An 18,467-nucleotide genomic window follows, 5' to 3' on the forward strand; every position below is an offset into this window, starting at 1 on the left:
GTTTGAAGAGTTTTGACAAATGTAACCATCTGTGTAACTGTCACCTCAATCACGATATAACCTTGCTATCATTTCAGAGTTCTTTTATGCTCCCAACTGCCAGTCAGATTTCTCCTGTTTAAGAATTTCACATGAATGGAATTACGCAGAATATACATTTTTGTGACTGGCTTCTTTGATCCAGCGTGTTTTTGGGATTTATGTATGTTGTTGCTTGTTTCAGTAGTTTCTCTTTATTTCTCAGTAATATTCCATTGTGTGACTATCCTATGTTTTCTTCATTTACCTGTTGATGGGTCTGTGTCCCGTTTTGGCTCTTATTAGTAAAGCCTCTGTGACCATTTGGGCAAGCCTTTTGTGGACATATCTTCTACTTTCTCTTGGGTAAATACCTTGTAGTTGGACTGTGGGGTCATGTGGTAAATATTGATTTAATTTTATGAGAAACTGCCAGACCATTTCACCAAGCGATTGTCCCGTTTTGCGTGGAGTTAGGGTTGAGTTGTTTCCATGTGGGAGCTGTGGTTTCTCCACATTTTTGCTGAGTCTTCACCCATGTCCCGTGTTGCTGTCATTTAAGTCGCTGGCCTCTGAGTGCTGAGTATCTTATCGTGGTTTTAATTTGCATTTCCCAAGTGATCAGTGATGTTGGACATCTTTTCACGTGCTTATTGGCCATTTGTATGCATTTTTCGGTCAAGCCTTTTGTCCATTTAAAAAATTGGGGTGTTTGCCTCATTGAGTTGTAAGAGGTCTCTGTATTCTGGGTGCACATTCTCTGTCAGATGTATGTGTTGCAAATGTTTTCTCCTTAATTTTCTACTTTGATTTTGTGTTTTTGACAATATATAGATCAAGTTAGGTAATAGTACTAGAAGCGTAATTGTTTAAATTCAGTTAAATTGTGTGAAAACAAATTCATTCTTAATCCACAAATCATTTAGTTCTTGGTATAACAAAATGTCTTGTGTTTGCAGAAACATGGACATTTAAAGGATATTATTTATAATGATGGTATTAGGTGTGTGGCATGAGGAATTTTAAAATTAAGCTAACTAGTTTTGAAAGTGATAATATTTAGTAATTCTTTAAATTATCATTTTGGGTAATTTGGACCTTTTCATTTATTAGTGAGTTAACATTTTTCTTACATTTTTTTTCTTCAGAGGATAAATGGGGATAGTAAAAGTGACTTTGATCTTAGACTCTGGTAATGTAGAAGTGATGATAAGATTGCCAGGCTTCGTTTACCTATTTTGATAGTTAAGTAAATTTTTTCCTATATAATCAGATGGCTTTTCAGAGTATATACTTGATTTGTGGACTGTTTTATTTCTGAAGAGTATCAGTTCTTTTGCTCAACAGCTAATTTACTCCCATAATAATTTTTAGTTTTTCTTCATTATTCAAGTAATACACGATACCTCCTTTTCCCTGTTAAATAAAGGAGAGAAAAAAAAAAGCAAGCATTTGGGCTTCTGCTGGGTGTCGTATGCCTCTGCAGGTGGTCCCGTCCTTGCCCAGCTCAAGTCTTCCATGGCTGTCATCAATTCCACGCAAAACTCCTGAAGCTAGTGTTGCAGGCTGGCTACGGAACAGCCCTACCTCTTTCAACTAGTCTCACCTCTGATAGTTTTCTTCTACTTTTCCTCTGTTGAGCTCAACTGGTCTTCTTACTTGTCTCCAGGAAGCCTCACATGGAGAGTCTGTGCTCTGTCCTCTTTGCGCAGTGTCTTCCATACCATTTTAGCATCTGAAGATGCTGTTTAGCCTGTTTGGCTCAGAATGCCCCATCCCCCTCTTCCAACCAAACTAGACAGCTTCTCTCCTGCTTCGAGGGAAATGCACAGCAGTTCTCTTGTGTTTTTCTCTTTCCCTCTCCCCTTGACTTTAAGCTCTAATTTACACGTCTGCATGATAGAGGTTAGAAAAGGGTTCTGGGACTTCCCTGGTGGCCCAGTGGTTAAGAGTCTGCCTGCCAACGCAGGGGACACAGGTTCGATCCGTGGTCTGGGAAGATCCCACATGCCGCGGAGTAACTAAGTCCGTGAGCCACAACTACTGAGCCTGCGTTCCACAACTACTGAAGCCTGCGCACCTAGAGCCCGTGCTCCGCAACAAGAGAAGCCACCGCATGAGAAGCCCGCACACTGCAACGAAGAGTAGCTCTCGCTCAGCGCGACTAGAGAAAGCCCGTGTGCAGCAACATACACCCAACGCAGCAAAAATAAATAAATATAAATAAATAAATAAATTTTTTAAAAAGAAAAAGTACCTTCCTTAAAAAAAAAAGGGTTCTGTACATAGTAGATAGAAATAAAATTTTGTGAAATTGATTTAGGGCCAGAGTCCTGAAAACTTGAGGCTCTCTTCTTCAGCAGCAACTCAGTAAATAGTGATTTAAATAGCACCCCGACCCTTTAAAGCAGAGCCTTCAAGAGTCTGTCTCAGGTGAGTTTTTCGGCTGTTCTGTGTATCACCCAGTGAGCTTTGCTACCTGCTGTCAGGTACTGTTATACAATTTTAATTTATATCCCTAGTATACTCTTTTTTTTTTTTTTTTTTTTGCGGTATGCGGGCCTCTCACCGTTGTGGCCTCTCCCGTTGCGGAGCACAGGCTCCAAACGCGCAGGCTCAGCGGCCATGGCTCACGGGCCCAGCCGCTCCGTGGCACCGGACGGGGGCACAAACCCGTGTCCCCTGCATCGGCAGGCAGACTCCCAACCACAGCGCCACCAGGGAGGCCCTATATCCCTAGTATACTCTTGACTAAAGTTAGAAAGCTTGAGAAACTCTGATCATGGAAAAAAGTGAGAACATAAAATAATGATTCTGCAAATTTATCTCAGGATGATCTCTATCCCTCTGTTGCGTTTATGCGAGCTAAATGCATGCTGTCGTACATAGCATGTCAAGATGTTTCTAGTAGGTTTAAAAAGTGTCAAAAAGACAAAACGTCATGACTGTTTTATCCGTTTTAGTGCTTTGGTTTTTGTTACTGAAGACCATCTGAGAAGTGCTTTATAAGCAAAACACAAAAATTTAAGAAAGCTAGTTGATTTTCTTTAAACAGGGAAAGAATTCCAATCATTATTAAAGCAACTTTTATTTGTCTTTGATGCCATTGCCTATAGTGAAATTTCACTGTATGCTATTCATAGGTACATGAATACCTACTTTGTGCTTACAAATAATGGAACTAACTACTATTTATTGTGAACTTGCCCTTTGCCTAATATACATGCAGCCTGTAAACCAAACATTTTACTTTTGAAATTTGTTGAAGTCATGCATTTTAATTACTTTAAAAAACCGTATAGTATTTGCTAAATGAGAAAATAATTATCTGTTCTTTGAATATTATAAAAGATTCTATAAGATGAACTTCACAATCCTTTTATTTTTTGAACTTCATAATCTTTTAACAGTATGATGTTATAGGTAGACAGTATAATATTATTAGGTAGACAAAAGCTACGGTGTGAGTATCCTTATTCATAAAATTCTGATCTAAAATGTTTCTGTATTCAGATTATTTAATAGTGTAAGCAAAATTTGCAAAATTATTTTTTAAATCTCTAATGGGTACCATGAGATAAATTACCATGCAGAGGATTTATTGGTCAGAAAAGGTTGGGAAATGCCCTTCTAGAGTAATCAGTAAGGACTTTTAAATGGCAGAAATGTTGCTTGAACAGGCTTAAAGGAAGGAGAGGATGAATTGTTCTCCGTGCCCCGTAAGTAATTTTGCCTCTTCAGAGAATATTTGTCTGCCTGAAATACAGAGCTCAAGTTAGCTATGGAGAAGATATTTTAGAGGGTGCCTTCCCACTGGCAGCTGGATATTGTGCAAAGAACACAGACTCTAGGCTAGGCTCTGCCGTTAAACTAGTTGTGTTTCCTTGGCAAGTAGCTTTCGTGGATCTCCACTGCTAAATGACCGAGGTGAGCAAACTGAGCAACTTGTGGTTATTGAGGATCTGCCTTGTGCCTTCAAAGAGGATATCTGTGTCTCTGTTTCACAGATAAAGAAATAGGGACTTGGTGAAGGTAAGTAACTTGCTTAAATTCATGCAACCAGGAGGACCAAGATCCCTTTGAGAATAGGCTTTTGCTGCTTCTAGGGTCCTGCTTAGCTCGAATACTGAGATGCTTGCTAGGTGCTTGGCTTCTGTTAGCCACTTAGATCTGTTTCTCTGGAGAGTTTGAGAAATAGTGGACTTGAGTTCACATTACCATCGCAGGTAATTGCCGTGCTCCCTGGCTGGCATTTAATTGCGTTCTATGCATTTCTCTCAAATTCCTTTACCAGTTCATCAATTCATAAAACATCTAATGCTGATTATAAGCCTCTTCTTTCCTCTTTTTTGCCTCTGCATGATAGGCATAATAGCACCTAAAAGTCTTTTAGGACTATGATATATCTGACTAAACTCGCTTTCTAAACAATCAAATTGGGATATTGTGATTTATAATAAGTTTATATATATTTGCTCTTTGTCCTGTTTCTGGCACGGAGCTCCTAAGTAAAACCCTTGGAATTTTCTAAGGGTTAAGAGTGATAAGGGTGTTTTTTGCTATTTGTAACCAACCCCTTTCAGCCACACCTGAGTTTATGCTAAGAGGTGACTTCTGGAAAACACCTAAGGATGGGGGCTTGTTTGCTAGGAAACCAACCTTGAGATTACAGGGTTGGAACTTTCAGACACCACCACCCCCCTCCAACCTCTGGGGAGGGGAGAGGGGCTAGAAATGGAGTTCAGTCACCGGTGGCCAATTATCTAATCAACCAACCTTGCCTGTTTAATGAAGCCTCCATAAAAACTCAAAGGGACAGAGTTCGGGGAGCTTCTGGGTTGGTGGACACATGGAGATTCAGGAAGAGTGGTAGGCCCAGAGAGCGTGGAAGCCCCGTGCCCCTTCCCACGTGCCTGGCCCTATGCACCTCGTCGGTTTGGCTCTTCCTAAGTTATATTCTTTTCTAATAAGCTGGTAATCTGTTTTCCTGAGTTCTGTGAGCAGCTCTAGCAAATTAATTAATGAAAACCTATCTCCAGGTAGATAGTGTCAGATTTGAGTTGAAGTGTAGGATACCCAGCTAGTGTCGCAGAGAACTGCTTGGTGAGGGGAAAAACTCCACGTTTGGTGACCGGGAAGTGTCAGAAATGCACTATTCAGAGAATATTGTGTGTAATGTAAATGAAAACTATCATAACATTACACTTTGCACAGATCTGCACTGGCAAGTTCATACTTACTATTTCCCACTTTTTCCTATAGAATTTACTCTTGTAGTTAAAGAAATAAAATAGTTTTTCTTTACTATTAGTCTGGTGTCACTTGTTATCCCCTAACAGCATATAACTAAATGGCTCGCTGTACCATAGAGTTTCCTAGAATAGAAATTTCCTCAAACTATTTATTGGGTGCCTCAGTCTTCACCCATTACGGCTGTTCAAATAAAGGGTGAGATACTCTCTTCCTTACCCTTGAGAAAGAGACATTCTATTACAACTTTTAAATCTAGATTACCAAACAAAAAGTCATGTCTTTTCTGTGCCCAGAGTCTAAAATTCCTAAATGTTAAGGCACTCATTTTAGCCCCCTCCTTTTCTTTTACCATAGGAAGTGCTGGGATTGAAGTATTTTTTTCCTGCCTAAAAACCTTAGTGTTAGTGTGGTAATTGCAGAGAGGTGACTGCAGGGATTGTACAACTGGTTTCCCTGTAGTTGGTGGATTCTTTATAGCATTTCCATAGTTATTTGGAGACTCAAAATATTTTTTCTCAGGGCTTAAGTATTTGTGGTAAGTGATGTTATAGTAATAAAAGAGACAATATACTTTGGTAACAAATACTGAAAATATCATTGATTGTAAATAGTACTTGAAGAGTTGGACATTTTCTAGTACCTCAGCAATGTATTTATATGGATATTTGTCATGAACCTTAAGTATAGGAAAATCATGAAAAGACTTATAGCTCATCACTGCCCCTACCTCCTATACTTCCATGTTGGCCCAAAACTACTACTGTTTTTAGCAAGAGAATGACTTTCAGAGTGGAGATGAGCCTAAGGAGTTTCTGAAGGGTTTCTGAGGAGTTCTGTCGTCCATGGGCTAAATAAATGGCACTTGCAAACATTTTTACCCCCTTGTGGTGTACACGAAACTCACCAAACTCCAGTGCTGAAACTACCAGGTAAGGGTTACTTGGTTGTAGGATGCCTGGAAATTCTGAGAGGTTCTGTAAGTACTTTGGGATTAGTAGTTTGAACTACCAAGTCCTTTTTATGATTCTGTCTTCAGAATATAGAGGGAATTGTGTTTTGTTTGGGGGTTAAGATACAAGGTCAGTGTCTCAGGCAACAATAGTATGTTGGCAGAATTGCCCATGGAGAGTTTCTAGGAAGATTCCATATCATAAATACCTTCTCTTTAGGTCCAAAAGCAGCCCATCTTTCCTCTAGTATGCGAACAGATCACTGTTCTTCTGTTGAGCACAGAGTTGTTTGTTTGCACTTAGGGGCCAATGCTATATGGAAAACGCTGAGCTCTGGAATCACTCTGCGCGGCGAAATAGTGTCAAGGATGTGCAGAGCAGGCTGTGGGGACAGCAGATTCCTGTCACCTATTTATGCTCACTTAGGTAACTTGTTGTTTGGAATGATGGGTAGATCCCTTGTATTTACCTAAAGTGAGTTTCTCTTAAAATTTTGCCAGTATATCAATATGTTGTTAAATTTGTACTAGGTTGGCTTATTTGAGGTATAAGATTTAAAATAGACTTCCTATAAGGAAGAAAGGCTGTCATCAGACTTAACCTACCTTTTCATTCTTTTGCCTATATCAAAAGGAGTGTTGAAGAAATAATATGTATCCCATGTCCCATCCTTGAATTACAATGAGTTGTGTATCATAGTTTTAGTTTCAGGTACATCAGTCTTTGTTCTATTTCCCCTCCGACAGTGTCTCAGTAAACTGAGTATATACCCAACAAAATGAGAGGATTTAGCTTATAAAATAGGTTTCATACAGTTTTGAAAGAAAACTTTACCTTCTAGATGCCAATTTAGTTAATCTGTTTTATCTGTTGTCCAAGCAAACTATTTATAACCTTTATGATAGTTCAGTTTTCCACTTGGTGTAAATTTATATGCCATTTCTTTTCTAGGACGGGTCTGTGAATGGATAGAACTTTCGAATAAACACAGGAATGCTGGTCTGTAGACTCCGTATTGAACTATTGAACTTAGGAGTTTAGTTTACTCTTCTGCTGGAAGGAAAATGATCTTATTTTTGTAGAAAATACATTACTGCAGAGTCTACTCATTTTTGCTGAAACAATCCAGTTAATGTTTTCTATCATTCACCTAAGATTGCCACATTACTGTAATTTTCCTGTGCATTTTAACACGACTGTGCCTTTTTAGCACTACTTAAACCAGGGCTACAAATGTGATATGGATTTTTTTCTCCCTTATTTTCCCTTATCACTAGTCAGGGGCACATGTGTTTCCTAAAAACTTCTTGAATACAATTGCTGTTTATAATGCTTTCTCACCTGTAGTCGTGTCCACTGAAGTCTAGGCGCTAAGGTGCCTGTTGTATCTTGCAAACTTGTGTCTGTCACAGGATTTAGCACTTTCAGAATGTTTCATAGATTCATATTGACTGGTTGATAATACCTCTATTCCTGGCTTTCCCAAATCCTTCAAAATGAAGTTTCAGAAGTTCCTTTTCCTTAAATTTTTGCAGGTCATTTGGGTGGACTGTTTGGGTCCAACAGTAGTGAGCTTGTGTATTTTTGTCACTTTTTTCTCCTTTTTGAATAAAAATAGAGGCATGCTAGGAAGTGAAAAGGAACAAGTTATTTATGTTTCTTTTATGTGTGTAGGGTGAAGTTTGAATATATGGGGAGTTGGTTGGGAGGATGGGGTTGTTTTAGGTAAGCAAGGGGGTCAGAAGAGTGACCATGATTGGGGGTGATTATCTTCTTATGACCATGAAGGGTAGGACAGATGGATGAAAATAAGCAATTTGTTTAAAAGAAATTTTGTTAATGTTAGTCCCTTAATTTGGCACAGATGTATGGCAGACTTTCTTTTGGATTCTATAGTTGACAGTTATAGCAAAGTATCCCTCATTAAATATTCTTCACATAGATTTTTGTTTGCTTTGTTTTTTTAGTTGCAAGAATGGTGATTTCTAGGCTTTCATTCTTACAGACTTGTCTTTTAGAAAATATAAGTTGAATATATGCCAGTTCAGGCTCTCTGCTAGGCAAATGAAGAGGCGGGGTATTGGGATTTCTGATTCATACGGTGTCTGGATATACTGATGGCATTTGTTCTCCAAGCGAGCTCTGTGGGCCTCAGGGGGTCCGTGAGGTAAAAATTATTTTTGTAATAATTTTAAGATGTTATTTGCCTTTTTTTTTTACCGTGTTGACATCTGTACCAGTGGTGGAAAAGCAGTGGTAGGTAAGGACTGTTGGCACCTTAGCACTGAGAGTAAAAAAAAAAAAAGCCAGTTTTGAGAATGTCCTCGATGAAGTGAAAAAGGTTGTTAATTTTATATACTCTTGATCCTGTGCACACATCTTAATGTTCTGTGCCACAGGATGGGAATGTGCCTAAAGGGCTTCGATTGCTGCCCGAGTGTGACCTTCTTTGGGAGCTGCACTTATGGATGGAGTTCCAGGCCGCACCAGCTGCTTTTTTCATGGGGAACCATTTTCACGTGACAGAGGGGTTGCCTGACAAACTGTGATTATTCCGACTTGGGTATTTGGCAGCCATTTTTCAACGAAGTGAACCTGTCGCTTCAAGGAAAACAACTGAGCGTTATTTGTTGCTGGTGATAATGTTTGAGTTTTCAAGCAAAATTTAGAATTTTTGGAAAACTTGCATCTGTCACTGTGAGGTTGACAACTTTCCCAATAAATACTTAAAGACATCTTTGATGACATCAGTGGATTTAACAAGTATGATTTTTTGAAATATATGAACTTATGGAAAATCTGCACAACTCAGTGGACCAGTCAGTGTTTTTCATACTGAGGAAATGATATTATAAAGTCACGCATGGGTTAAAGATGCATTCAAAGGAGACAGGCCAATGAATTTTAATGTAGCAGAGTATGAAAAGTTTATTGATACAATTTCAGGTTCCACATTGCAACTCATCTTTTAAGAAACTGCCACTGCTTACTGAAGGGTAGTGGTTGTCTTGAGGAAAAGCACCTATGAGGTTGAATTACAAGCTGCACTCGCCACTCTTTTCTTAAAACAGTTTTGGAGTAATATCAGAGCATGAGATTCACCATTACCTCAGAAGGCTATCCAGATACTCTTCCCTTTTCTAGTTCAGTATCTGTTTGGGAAAGGATTTTCTTTATATTCTTCAACCAGAACAACATGTTGGAACAGATTGAATGCAGAAGCAGATATGAGAATCCAGCTGTCTTCTATTAAGACAGATATTAAAGAAATTGGCAAAAATGTAAAACAGTGTCCCTCACTGATTATTTTAAAAGAAAAATAGTTTTTAAAAAATAAAATGTGTTATTAACATGTAACAGGCTTGCTGTTATTTTTAAATGAATTAATGTTTTAAAACTTTCTCAGTTTAAAATTTCTAATATGCAAAATTTCAGTAGATACGCCGCATATAAACTACAGGGGTCCTGAGACCAAAATGCTTAAGAATGGTGTCTGGTGTTTTCTTTGAACATTCTACCCTCTCTCTTTGTCTGTGCTGGTAACTGCCATGTGAGTAGTTAATGTCTCAATCTGGATCTAAGTTCAAATTCTTAGTGGTCGCAGTGGCTCACTTCGGGCTTCTTATCCTCTTTTGGTCAGTTCTTCTTTCTCCTCATGAGTGCATCTGGTTTTTAAATTTGAGAATGTCTCTTGCCATCTTTTTTCTCCATTCACACTACTGTCAACCCAGTCAGAACTCTTATCACTTTATTCCTGAATTACTTCAGTACTCCAGTTGTTTCTAATATAGTTTTCAAACTTGTATGTTGAATGCAACCCCAGGGTTGACTTGACTTTATATGCTTTCTAAAAATGTACAGATATAAACTTCTTATGGTAAAACCAAAGCAAAGTTACAGATTAAACACGGACAATCAAATCAGCAACATGTATTTAATGATGCTATTTTGTTAACATGAATAGCCAATCTGTTTCTTTAATTTGGCTTAATAATGCTAACACAGAGAATGGCTGTTTGCATATATGTGTTTTATAAAATGCTGTTAACTTTTAGTCCTTATTTGTTCAGGATAATTAGACCTAGTGGTTAACCTGCGCTGTGACACCTAGCAATCCTTGAATGCCAGTTGAAAATTCTGTAAAGCTGTGTTGATCCTTGGAGCACTGTGGAGTTACTGAAGCCTGCATTGGATAGATATTGAATCAATTATTTTTGGAGTCTTTACTAGAAAATATCATTACATATTTTACTACTGGGTTTGCTGGTTGGTGGGAACAAAATGCAAGTTGGTGACCTCTGCATCCCACTGGCTTTGCAGCACGCACTGGGTGCTGAGCGCTTCAGCACCGGTTCCTTTGTTTGCCAGCCTTACCAGACCTGCCTCACCTTACTTTCCTGTTTTTTTTTTTTTTTCATAGCCCTCAACGCCACGTTACATACTAAACATTTTTCTTTGTTTTTGATCGTTTCCATCTAAGTAGACTTTAAGTTCTATGAGGTCACAGATTTTTGTCTGTTTTATTTATTGCTGAGCCTTCCGTTTCTGTAAGAGTACCTAGCCATGTGTTAAATGTTCAGTAAATATTGAATGAATGAGTGAAGGCATATTAACACTTCTCTTTTAAAACCCCAAACTCAGATGCTCTTCTCTTGTGTTATGTGTTTAATGCTGTCTTCCAGCTGGGGCAAAGACATGTTGCTCTGTCCATCCTAAACACAACTAAACTGGACCTGAATTGTATAGAATTGTTTGATTTCTTTGATCAGTATATGTATAATCAGTGGCACAATTACTTTCCTTGGTTCAGAGTCTGTGTTTCTATTAATATAGCCTGTAAGTGTATTATCTTTTTAAGTGAACACCATCTTATAAGTTCATATGGAGATCTTTTCCCCCCTTTTTAAATTGTTCAAGTCATGTCTGAGTTTTTAAATAGTAGAATTAGATGTGGGAATTTCCCCCTCAAATTCCGTCTGTGTATATTTTTTGTTTTTCCTATTTAACATTTTACATAGCATTTTAATTTTTAATATATCAATATTTCTGTTCTGTTTATCATTTTAAAAAGTCGATGCCTATTTTAAAAATGAATGTCTTTACATTAGGTTGTTGTATAACTTAATTCCCTTCTTTAAAAAAGAAACTTTATTTTGGAATAATTTTAGATTTCTGTAACCATGGTACATTTGTCAGAGTTAAGAAACCAGTATTATTATGTTACTGTTATAACTAAACTGGAGACTATTTGGATTTTACCAGTTTTTCTGTTTAGTCCTTTTTCTGCTCCAGGATCCAGTCCAGGACAGCAGGTCGCATTTAGGTGTCTCCTTAGTCTCTTCCAATCTGTGACAGTTTCTCCGTCTTTCCTTGTTTTCATGACCTTATTTATTGGTCAGATGTTTGGTCGAAATGTCCTTCAGTTTGGGTTGATGTGATGTTTTCTAGCGATGACTGAAGTGAGAGGTTGTGAGGTTTGGGGAAAGAATACGACTGGGGTGCGGTGCTGGTCTCAGCGCACATCGGGGTGCAGGTGGCGGGTGATCTAACCGTGGCAGGGGTGTCACTGGTTTCTCTGCTGGGACGTCCCCTTCCCCTCCCTGGATTCTGCTTTGAAAGCGACTCACCTGGGAGGGGACTAGAGCTCCATGCGTGGGCTCGGGAAGTGTGCACATGGATTTTGGAATTCGTGTAAGAAAGACTTGCCCCTCCGCCCCCATTTACTTGTTTATTTAATCACTTCTTTCTCTCATAGACTCATGGATACTTATTTCATTAGTTCGGTTATAATACCGTTGTGATTTAGTTTGCTGCTCAAATTGCTCCAGCTTTGGCCCCTGGGAGTGCCTTCGGTTTGGTTCCCGTCCTTTCATCCTCTCGGCGTTCCCTTCCTGCTACAGGCTTTTCTCCTATTTTCCCCGTCCCAGCCCATGAGCTGGCCGTTAATCCAGAGCCCGGCTTCCTTGTGCGGGTAGTGGGATTCAGGAGGGAAAGATGTGGGCGCTGGGGGTCCTGCTGGGGGTCCTGCTCCTGGGCTCTGTGGGCGGTGTCTGGAAGCCCACACGTGTCTGCTCACCCAGGGATGCACGCGAGTCTCTCTGCGCCTCTCTGCGTGTGTATGAAAATAGAAGAGTTCACACGGCTGTCTCTGACTCTAGTCCATCACCACCTCTTGCTTATTTGGCCCTGGTACCCGTGAGAAAGCTTAACTAGAGGACAGTGTTTCTGTCCAGTTCTTTTCGTCTTTAGCCTTCCTCTGTCCAGTCAGAACACAGATTTCCAAAGTTTCCTAGGTTGGCTCCTTTTCTCCCCACCCGTTTCCATGGGCTTATCTCATGTGGTTTTAATATACCTCAACTCATTGTGTGGTCTGTATTCCTTCCTGAGATCCCCTGACATCCTGTTTTGGTTTTATTTACTTGCATACAGTCTGTCATTTAAGAAAATGACTTTTCACATTGATTTGTTGTCTAACTTAACTTTTTTATATGCATATCGTATCCTGATCGCCCTCACCTGCTGTTGGGTGATGGTAGCCAGGACTTACATGGTGTAGTGCCTGCTCTGACAGGTGCTGTCCTGCAGCCTTACATCCTTACATGAGTGGACTTCTCAGGACAACTCTGTGACGAGGACGTTCCTCACAGCATGCGGAGAGGGAGGAACCAAAAGGTTTGGGAACTTGACCAGGTTCACACACAGCTGGTCCTGGGAGAACTGGAGTCCAACCCAGGGAGGCTGGCTTTGCAGGCTGTGCTCTTGCCTTTGTTTAAGTTGTGGATAGGACTTAGGATTTAATAGGGCCAGATGCCATCTTGTTGGTTTATTGTTGGGACTTAGTTTGGAGTGGAGAGCGCTGCTGCCCACGTTCTCTGCCCCGTGTCCATGACAGGTGTTGTTAATCGCCAGAGCGCCCTTCCTGCTGAGCCAGAGCATGGCCAGCCTGGAGTGGGTCGCTGTAAGGTTCAGGGTGGTGACATGCAGTGGAGTCCGCTTGTCCTCGCGAATCCCGAATGGAGGACGCAGGCAGCAGCCCTGTGCGCTTGCCTCCTTGGGCTCCTCACTCCTAGTCTCCTTCTCATGGGGGTGTTTTCCATAAAGCCCCTCAGGCGTAAGACCTACTTCTCTTAGGTTATTAATTTTTATCTCTTACCAAGAGTTACATCTACAGGTCTAAGTTTTCCTAACCCTAGCCCTTAGCCTTACCCGCAGAATCTTATTTACCATTAATTTCCTTTTGAGTTTATTAAAGCAGTGGATCTTAACTTAAAAAAGTAAATGAAATTGGTAAATGTGACTAACAGCTGCCCTCAAAGCATTTTAAATATAAAAGCACTATTGAAGATGGGTGATTTTTCAAAATTGGCAATTTCAGTTAGGGAAGGACATCGAGAATATTGCAATCATTATTACTTAAATGTTGTTAAAATTTGGATTTTACCTTCCTTAGTCTGGTCTTCAGTTTAGAGTCAAAGTTGATGCTATTGACTTAGTTGAGAAGGATAAGTAGTACATGTAATTTATTTTTTAGTTTTCTTCAGACAAGTAGAAGCAGAACTCAGCAAGACTAGTAGATGGCGAGTGCCTTGATTTGGCAAATCCTTTAGGAATGAAAAACCTTTAAAGAAGGGCATAAAGTGCACTGAAAATGCCTAGGGCTTTTTTTTTTTTAAATTCCTCAATCATTGGCAACTGAGTAAGGATGGGCAGGAATGTTACCTTATTTCGGAAAAGACCCCTTAAAAGTAGACTAGAGTTGGACTTGATGGAGAAGAATGCTGATTCCAGTGCTGTGTGGCCCAGTCACTGGAGGTAGAGAGGTGTGTCTTGGGGTCACCAGGGCCGTCCAAACCCAGGGCAGGGGCGGAGCTCCTCACCACGTGGGAGTGGAGCCGATGCTGTTGACCATGAGGAAATAGGGCTCGAGAACCTGTCTTCTGTTCACTCAGGCGTTGTGTATATAACCTCAATATTAAAACGATACCTCAGACCCCTTCTGTGTCTCATGTGACGGAAAATCTAATCTAAACTGGTTTAAACAAAAGAGAGGGAATTCCTTGACTCACATAACTGAACAGTTGTGGAGTTGGTTTGGCAAAGCACGCCTGGTCAGGGCTCAGTGATGGGACTAGAGTCCATTTCTTGGCTTTGGGTGTTTTTTCTTTTTCTGTTGTTGACTGTTCTTTGCAGGCTCTCCTCTTGTGGTTGCAGTTGGCTTCCAGCGATTCTTCAGGCAGCATGTTTCCAGGTTCAAACCTAAGTGGAAAGGGTGAGCATTCTTGACCTTTCAGGGAACCTCCTGAGACTTTCACATCTGGTCGTGTATTCATCCCAGCACTGGTCACTACAGGGGCTGTGGGCCAGGGCCTCGGGCTGCCTCCCATGGAGGTAACAGTCCTTAGAGAAGGGTGGGTGCAAAGTTTCCAGAGAAGGTGAACTGATGCAGGGCGGCAAAAACAATTTGAGTTTGGTTGATTCATAAATAAGACTCTGGACTGTATAATTTTCCTTTATTTTATTTACATGTTTGTGATCCTGTAAAACTTTACTACATTGTATTAAGATTTGGATGGTTCCCTGCCATAACCTGGTTTGTCTTTGAATTAAAGCATAACTGTTGTTTTGGTTTCACTGTATACAGGTAGACTTGAGCTATAACCTGTTTTGAATAAGAGAAGCTGTTTTTTTCCTGGATAAAACTCGTGCCATTTCACCTATGAAACTAAACAAATCTTTTGAGTGAGAAATTTAAAAATTGGATTTTTCACAAATCCCCATGCATTTAGTAGCAAGTCATTCTAATGTTTCTTTTTGCTAATAATGTACGAGTATTCCAAGCTGTATCATAATACTTACTGGGCTGTGATAGTGGGAAATAGTCAGAAGAGCTGGTTTGTCTGCCTTCAGGGCGGGAAGGAGCGGGGGAGCTCACCTTTGAAGGCCTGAAGTCTCTGCACGCAGGGCCTGAGAGGTGGGTGAGCCTGCCGGTGTCTGCTGTTCGCACCCAGCTGTGGGGTAGGTGATGCTACCCCAGTTGTTTGGATGAGGTCTCTCAGGCAATATCAGCTTCCCTAAGGAAGATCCAGAGGCTCCAGGTTTTGTAAGGCGGCGGGACCATAGGGTCCTGACAGCCCCTGAGACTCATCTCCTCCCGGGTTTGTCGGTGGTGGGGTGGGGTGACTCCCCGTCCCTTCCCGCACTCAGCACGGGCAGCCACCCTTCCTTTCATACCTTGTGGCACAGCGGCTCATGATCAGCGCATGTTAATAGACCTGCCTTTTGTTTGTTTTTAAATCTGTTTGCCAGGCACACAGCCTGCGATTTTACAAATGGAGAAAAATTGTTCTTGAGACTGAGGAACTTCCAGTGGGGGTGAAGAAGGTGAAGATGTGATTTTAATACGTTGTAAATGCTATGACAGTCGGAGGCAGTGTGTTTTATGTAAAACATCCTTCTGATGGTGCCTTAAATTTTGTTATTTTTTTCCATGGATCTGCCTGTTTATCCCTATACTTTTAAACAACAGTCTGTACACTTTCATTTCTTATCCTAATTCGGAGGTCATGATTCTTATATTTTGATAATTTCCCCTAAATGAATCACTGTCCTTTTTTCTTTTCCTCTCTATTGTGTATATTTACCAGATCGTTCTGTAGCTTAAAACCTTCACTTACTTACTTCTTTATTTGGAGGAACTTTGTGAAGTTTATAAACGTGGAAACGTATCCTTTCATGCCCTCTTACGGAGAGGTTGGTTCCAAATCAGCTTTGAAGTGTTTTGTCATTGATGGAGCGACTTGTTAGTTTAGTGTAACAGCTTTGGTTTTGTCCTGACATACTTTTCCAGAGGTGTTGATACTAATGGTAGAAACACATAGAAGGTATTACAGCGTGTTAGACACGGAGGGTTCCAGTGGAAAACATGAAGTGCTAACTATTGAAATGATACCTCTTCACCACGACATAAAAAATGCACCTTAAAAAATGCATTGCAGTGATACTCGTGTTGCATATCAATGAAAACGAAAGCCGTGTTCCCAGTGCAGGTTTTTATCAGGCATGGTGGTGCCGCCTCCCAGGACCATGAATTTGTGGAAGCAGCAGATGGGACTAGTTGTGATGAGTTTCTGAGCTAATGCAACAACAGATCATCCCTTTTTATCTGATTCCTCTCCTTTCTAGCTAGGCCTTTGAAGTGCTAAGTGTCTGAAAATAATTTGCATAGAATTACCTGAGCTCATCTGTTAACTAACCAGCAGATGTGAAAGCAAAAAACTGCCACATAGTCGTTTTTAGAATAAAGCTCCAGGCTCTCCCTAACTTTGGCATCTTTTTGCCCGGCCTCACCGTCTTCCTAACTTCTTCCCCGCTTTCTGTGTTTCCGCCAAGTTGGGATGGGCTGTGGGGTTTAGTCTTCTCAGCTCTGAGGACTGTCATCTTTGTTCCACTCAGCACCCCAGGCAAGGTCGCACTTTGAAGCTTTTATGGGACTCAGTCCTATCTCTGTGATCTCATTGAACTGTCTTTATCTTAAGTTCAACTGTCTTTAAGTTCTGAAATCTCTTCATTCTTCTCATTCCCTCGATTCTTGTAATTTGGGCTCTTTACCTAATTTGGGGTCCACCTTTGTTTTCAGGGTCGGCTGGCGGCCCCTCGCCGCCCTTACAGCCCCGAACCCAGCTGGCTCCTGCTCTTACCTGAGCCCCTTCCGTTCTCTCTTTGCCTTTTGAAACCCGGCTCAACTTTTAAGGTTGAGTGGTCACTTTGCTGCCATCCTTCTGCAGCTCCTTGCTTGTGTCCCCCACCCTCAGCCCCAGTACTTTTGCATATTTATCTCATATTGTAAAGTCCGTTCCTTTAGGCCTTCTTAGGTCAGTTATAAGCTTCGCAAGGGCAAGTTCTGCGTTTCATTCATCTTTGTATATTCATTGCCTGATTCTTACTAGTCATTAATTACGTGCTTGCTTTGCCCCTCTCTCAGCTTGAATAATCCACCATTTGTGTTCTCTTTCGTGGTTTGGTGGTGGAATATTCGTACAGAAAGTTACCACTGACCTCTGGTTTCCTTTTCTTTCTCTAATTCCTCTCCTTAGGCAATTTTCTCTATGCCCGAGGGCTCTATGTAAGCAGGCACATAAACCCTACTCAGTTATTCAGGCCAGAAAAGCCGTCTTCCCCATATTGAAATCCTTGCCATGTTTGCTCTCAAGTGACTCTTGAAATCATTTCCTTTCTCTCATCACTGGTGTCGTTGAAGAAGCTGCGTCGGCTCTTGTCTAGGGACAGTCCCGCCTTCCAGTCTCACCTGGCCTCACCTTTGCCTTTTACTCTCTTCCAGCCCCTCCTGCCGCTGCACTGCAGTCAGCTGGGCTTTCCAGAGTGTAAATCTTCCCCCTGCCCCTTTACTTAAAACACTCTATGACTTTCCATTGCACTTAGATAAATTAAAGCACAAATCCCTAATGTGGCACCTTTGCACCATCCGATAGAGGAATGTCCTAATCTTTTGAAGATACAAGTACAGTTTTAACACTTTGATGAACAAATGTTCTGGAAGAGGACACTCGTTTAGACTCTGTGGTGTGAACTGGACATCCGGTGGACTGCAGGCTGAGCCCACGTTGCACATAACCGGCTTCCAGAGCCTCTGCAACCACAGATGGGGCGGAAGGGGTCCCTGCCTTCCTTCTCCTCTGGCTAGCGGAGGAGCCCCCATGGGAGGAAAGGTGGCCCGAGGCAGAGACACAGACTTTCATCACAGTGTTGAAGGTGAGAAGCATGGTTGAAAGTGCGTGTAGGAGGAATACTTTAATTTGTACAGTTATCACATGTTGTACTGTATATTTTCTACCTTTGGTGCTGTATGTAGATTTTACTTCTTTTTCAGATTTATCTTTTTCAGTCATTCATTTATGCCTGTAGCAACTAATTTAATGATGAAAAACTTAGAATATCTGTCTACATTTTTTTTCACTCCACAAGTGTGGATCTCACAGCTCGTTACTGTATATACTTAACTTCTGTAATGGGTCACATTTCTGTAGGATGACTGCAGTTTAGAAGTGGAGTATCTTTGTAAATAAAAATGTCTTTTAAAAGTTGTATTAAATAAAAATTTATACTTGGGATGAAATGTTTTTAAGGACTTCACCATGCAGAACAAATGAGAACCCTTCTTGCAAATATCAACAGTGTAATTATGTGTCATTTCTTTTGTTGATTGTTAGTTTGCTGGGGATTAAAACA

The 18,467-nt window shown here is 40.7% G+C and overlaps 1 protein-coding gene across 10 annotated transcripts in view; it reads left to right on the forward strand.

Annotated features, from left to right (window-relative positions):
- The window catches only part of EZH2 (enhancer of zeste 2 polycomb repressive complex 2 subunit), a 62,207-nt gene that overhangs the window by 6,099 nt on the left and 37,641 nt on the right, over positions 1 to 18,467 (forward strand). The window contains exon 1 of one of the 10 annotated variants that reach the window (XM_027101614.1): positions 11,465 to 17,990. The exons of 4 other annotated variants lie outside the window; for them this stretch is intronic. The gene's annotated coding sequence lies outside the window, so the exon portion shown is untranslated. Of the gene's footprint in view, positions 1 to 11,464; positions 17,991 to 18,467 lie in introns of those variants that run through there. 5 more of the 10 variants (XM_027101607.1, XM_027101606.1, XM_027101622.1 and 2 more) reach the window with 5 other exon arrangements.

The sequence above is a fragment of the Aethalodelphis obliquidens genome, unplaced genomic scaffold (assembly GCF_003676395.1).
Source record: "Aethalodelphis obliquidens isolate GAN/ISIS:26980383/991018 unplaced genomic scaffold, ASM367639v1 scaffold5, whole genome shotgun sequence".
NCBI classification, from domain to species: Eukaryota; Metazoa; Chordata; class Mammalia; order Artiodactyla; family Delphinidae; genus Aethalodelphis; species Aethalodelphis obliquidens.